Raw genomic sequence first — 5,528 nt, 5'->3', positions numbered from 1 at the left:
TGATTTCGTCTACATTTAGTACTTCATACATGTACCACAAGTTTGATGTGACGGGAAATCTTCTTTTTACACAGTGCCAAAGTTAAGATTCTAGGTAACTAAACACACCCTCAATCCTTTGCCGTTCTCTCTGCTCCGTGCTCCTCGTCGTGCAGTGCGTTTGTTAGTCAGTAGTCAGATCAGCAGCAAATCCAATGCAAGACAACCAACATTCGCCAAGTGTTTGTTGGACCAACCTCCTGCTTCCTGCAATTATCTACGAGTACCACTGTTAGAGCCCTCTACAGTAGATAATGAATTATTATCAACCTGTAGTTACTAGTACTACTGCTAGGGTAGGCAGTTGTTGATGTTGAAGATCATTCATAGGAGTAGTACTATGCAGTAGGCGACGTTCACAAAATTTCAGCGAAGCTGTAACAGCATTGTACAAGGATGATGATTGCGTAGGAGTGTACATTGATCCCCACTTGCATGCACTGGGAGAGCCTAGGAATATCATACGATCCCACACACTCGATCGGTTGGCACAGCTTACCAAAGCAACTTTTGCGGCAGAATGCCCTGGAACGGACGGGGAACCAGCTCCTCTGACTTACCCAGCTACTACGTCCTGGGACGTACTTGCGCCCGATGCTTTCCATTTCTAATCCAGCGGCTGGAATCCGTTTCTGACCTGGCGCAAGGATACAAGCACGAGCCGCACACGCCTCGGCGGCCCATGTACACGATGTGGCCCAAGTAGCAGCGACGGGCACTTCGGTTCGAGGAAAAGGTAAAAAACAGAGGCGCTCCACAATTCATTCGCCGTCTCGCCGCGCACCTGTCGGCCAAGCACTGCGTCACCGGCGTGGTGCCGCAGGATGCGCTCCAGGATCTCCTGTCCGCCGCGCTGGCCGCGCACCCGGAGGCCGCCCGCGCCGCGCGCACTGAGTTACCGGCGGTGCGCGAACGGCTGCACTGCTTCCTCTACTACAAGGGATTCATCGCCCTTCAGGCGCACCGCGCCGCGCATGGGCTCTGGTCCGAGGGCCGCTCCGCGGCGGCGCTCCTCCTCCAGATTGGCGCGTCACACACTTACAGAATGAATATTGGAGGGGGGTGTTTTTGGTTTTTTTTAGGCGGGCATTGCAACCGCCTCCAATCCAAAGGTCACGGTTAATCCGTGACCTATTGAGGCAATTACTTTGCCCGCCTCCGTAAATCAAACACGAAAAACAAAAAGAAAAGAAAAACCAGTAGGCAGGCCTGTCGAGCCCATAGACGGGCCCGCTGAGCCCATACACGGGTCGTCGCCGCTAGCTGCTCGACGGTGCCTACCGGGATGGGGCCACCCGTCGCCAAATCCTGCCTCCCGCTGCAAGATCGGGCCGCTCGTCGTTGCACGCCGCCGTATCCGCTGGATCAATGCTTGATGAAGAGGAGCACCGCCACCTCACCCGCGTCTGCCCTCGATCTGCCGCCGGAGAGCGGGCACACCGGCGAACTCGCCGGATCCGCGAGCCCCGAGGCCAAATCCGCTGGATCCGCGAGCCCCGAGTCTAGATCCGCCGGATCAACGAGCCCCGACACCGGATCCGACGTGCCGGAGGACGCGCCACCGCCGAAGGCCCCGCATCCAGCGCGTGCCGTCGCTGCTAGGGTTGGAAGGAGCGCCATCGCCGCTGCTAGGGTGGGGGAGGAGCACCGTTGCCACTGCTCGGGTTGGAGAGGAGTGTCGCCGCCGCTGCTAGGGTTGGAGAGGAGCGCCGTCGCTGCTGCTCAGAGGGGTGGGTGAGGGGCGTCGTGCCGCTGCTCACAGGGTGGGGGAGGGGCGCCGCTCTGAGGGGGAGAGAGTGAGGAAGGGACTGAGGGAGAGAGATGCGCTCGGTGATGGTGGGGGAGAGACGTCGCTCGGTGATGGTGGGGTTAGATGCCGCTCGGTGAAGGGGACGAGATGCGCTCGGTGATTTTCAAGGGCCGGCTAAGAGAGAGAGAGCAGAGGGAAGGAAAGTGAAACCCTAGAGCCTGTATATATATGAACCCGATAATGAGGCATGTGTCGCGATTTTCATGGGGCCTGCGGACTATTAACCGCCTCCGAAAATGGCGCGGATTTTTTTATAGGCCCGCCTCCGAAAATCGATTTTAGGAGGCAATTATTTTTTTGATCGTCTTCGTAAATTGATTTTATGAGGCAGGCAAACATGACCGTCTCGGTAAATAAAAATGTCTGCCTCCGTTAATAGCCCGGTATTTTAGGAGGCGGTTGAATTTTATGGCCGCCTCCGTTAATGTTTGGGCACCGTCTCCTAAAATCATTTGTATAGTAGTGCGAGGTGTTTGTCGTCGACATCCACCCTGGCGCGCGCATTGGCTCGGGGAGAAGGCACCATACAACGAGGGGCACCACACACTACTCTGGTGGAGGGCAACAACAGCAGGTTGAGAAGCAAGGTTCATAGTAGCAGTAGACACAGATAGTTGATTGAATTGAAAATGTAAAATGACATGAATTGAGATTATAGCTCTATATTGGTTGTGAATTGTGATGATGGAATGTTTGTCAATTTGAGTGCCTGAACCTTGTCATTTTGAAACTCCAGCCTGTTATCTTGACGCGAAGGAGCAGACCGCACCCCCAGTTTTTTAATTAAGAGGATGCAGGGCTCGAACCTAGGTCTCTGGACTAAGAGCAAGCTCCAGTAACCAGTCGCCAACGAGAGCACCTGCAAACTCCATCCTGTTATTATACTTGCCAAAGGTTTAGAGTAGCAGTAGACAGATAGTTGGTTGAATTGAAAATGTAAAATGACGTGAATTGAGATTGTAGCTCAGTATTGGTGATGATGATGGAATGTTTGTCAATTTGAGGTCCTGGTTACCTTGTCATATTGAAACTTCAGTGGTATTATGATAATTGTGTCGGTTTGAAAACTCTATCTGAATGGCAAAAGAGTTTCAGATTTTGTGCCGAAAGAATGTCAATTCAGATGATGCAAATATTTCAGCTATAAAGGAATGCATTGTTTAATCATCATAGATATTTGCAAAATACGAAAAGAAAGCTAAATAATATATATACATAAGTAGAGTCATGTGGGAACAGAAAGCTACAGACATACATATACATATGGGAGCACATAACTAATATGTGGCAAAAGGGAGCTAGCTGTATAGATACATCCACCTGAGAGCAAATGACTGATATGTGGCATATGGTCCTCTATTTCCCCAAATATTACTACCTCTTCATAACAGGAATACTTCACCAAAATCTAGTCAGAAGATCGTCGGTTATTGGCCCCTGTAAATTAAATGAAGTATTGTTTTTTAAACAAAATTATCATCTCTAGATTTGTAAACTAACTTATATGAGCATATTACCGTCAACATTTGAGTGAAGCTAACTTGTGTTTGTGCATTTCCACCTTGTGCTTGGGCTTGTGCAGCATCTGAATGTTCAGAAAACAATGGCAGCAATGCAACTTTTCCTTCTGCCTGTGTACCACCTGAATTTGAGGCTTGAGGAAATAATGGACAGATTGCACCACCACTACTTGCCTCCTTTGCATGTGCAACATCATTCTTAGCCTCAACTCCAAACTGTGATGTAGCTTTGTTTTGTCTCTTTTTTCTAGCCTTGTGCTTCTTATCAAGCCAAGTTCTTTTTCATTTTGAACTTTTTGTTTGGACATCCTTTTTCTTCAAACTAGCATTGTTCAACAAATCATTTGGTGGACTAGCATTTGTGGGAACTGTACATACATCCTCAAAAGTGCTTGTACTTGCATTGATTTTTTCTTTAATTTGCTTACCAAGGATGGCAAGTGTGTTGTCCACTAGCGCGGTACATTCAGGAAAGTTTGCTGCTTCTTGTGCCAAATTGAGAAATTTATGGGATGTATATCTGAAGCGAAGTATAGCATCTATCTTTGGATTTTCGATTATGTTTCTCCCTTGGTTGTCTTGTACAATCCTAGACCGTGCTTCCCTTGTCCAACGCTTTAACACATATTGTGCTGGTAGTGACTTGATATTCATCAAATCAAGAAACTTAAGAGCATGACCACACAATATCCCAATTCTATCAAATTGTTTGCAGCTGCATGCAACTGTTTGCTTCAAAGGATCACCGACAACTTTATACTCCTCCTCATATGTACAGTCTACTAGATATGCATTATTTTCATCTAATGCCTTGGTGTAAGCTGCCAAGGATCTTTCGTATTCACCTTGAAAAGCTTCAAATACAATAGGTGTATACAACTTGCTGGCTTGCAACAACATAGGCGGTGGTCTCCTCATACCCATTTTAGGTAAATTTTTCCTTGAATTAAATCCAGAATTTAGTTCATTGTTCCTTTTTCCTTGCACAAAACCCTTTCAAAATGCTTAAAGTACCGGATGATATCGAAATCAGATTTGAAATGGATTTTCAAATCATTGTTCAAACTCTCACTCAATTGTGTACTTCTCATCCCTAATGTGAAGACATCCTTCATGTAACATTCGGCCCATTTTTCTTTCAACTTGTATATACTATCTAACCAAGTTTGCTTGCTCACCTTTTGCCTCATGTGGTCAATTTTTTTTCAAATTCTGCCATGTCTTCATACTCAAACATGCATGCACTAAAATCTGATAGAATACTTAAGCTTTCATTCTTCTCTTCATTCTTCTCCATTTTCTTCTCTGTTTTCTTATGTTTTTTCTTCTCCTTTTCCTTCTCTTCATCCTTCTCTTCGTGTAGATGTTTGATAGCATTTTGCATGATGTGGAAGGAGCATAATCCATGCCATGCTTCTGCAAACACTTCTGCAACTGCCTTTTCCATTGCTGCATCCTAATTTGTGTACAAAGTTTTTGGCTATTGTCCATTATGAGCTTTTAGAAAGGTCTCAAACAACCACTTGAAGGATTCAAATGTCTTATCATACATGAGAGCAGCACCAAAAACTACAGTTTCTTTAAAGTGATTGAATCCAACAAATACACCAAAAGGTCTGTTCTCCTTATTTGTTCCAAAAGTAGTGTCAAAACTAACAACATCACAAAAATGTACATAATCCATTACCATTTTAGCATCAACCCAGAATATGTTTGCTATTTGTTCGTCACAATCCATTTGCAATGCATACTAGAACGATGGATTCTCAGCAATTTTGTCTTGAAAATACTTAAGCATCTGCTTGTCCATATACCATCTCTCATTGGCGCTTGGTCCGCAAATAATTCTGTGATCACGGAGGGTGTAGCTAAGATTAAGTGGACCACCAACTTGGCGAGTAGCCAACTCATGGGCAGCTTTTGTCCCAATTCCTGCATCATCTATTGTTTCAATTTTAAAAGCTTGTAAATCGGAAATTTTCCTTTGTGACACCATTAAGTGTAAGGTTTCTGGCAGGTGTAGTGCATGATTGTGTTCCAAAACCAGCTCAGACACTTTCAGGATTCCCCTCTCTTGATCCATTTTTAGATTCATGTGGACTTGACAATCGGTTCTAGTTTTGACTCGAGGGCATTTTGTTAGATGATCTCTTTTGTCT

The 5,528-nt window shown here is 45.9% G+C and overlaps 1 pseudogene; it reads right to left on the bottom strand.

Annotated features, from left to right (window-relative positions):
- Nucleotides 1–3,651: 3,651 nt before the first annotated feature.
- On the bottom strand, nucleotides 3,652–5,365 carry LOC136454756 (protein FAR1-RELATED SEQUENCE 5-like; annotated as a pseudogene).
- Between the last annotated feature and the right edge of the window lie 163 nt (nucleotides 5,366–5,528).

Source organism: Miscanthus floridulus, chromosome 5, assembly GCF_019320115.1.
Source record: "Miscanthus floridulus cultivar M001 chromosome 5, ASM1932011v1, whole genome shotgun sequence".
In the NCBI taxonomy this organism is placed as follows: domain Eukaryota; kingdom Viridiplantae; phylum Streptophyta; class Magnoliopsida; order Poales; family Poaceae; genus Miscanthus; species Miscanthus floridulus.
This window is presented reverse-complemented; position numbering and strand designations above follow the sequence as displayed.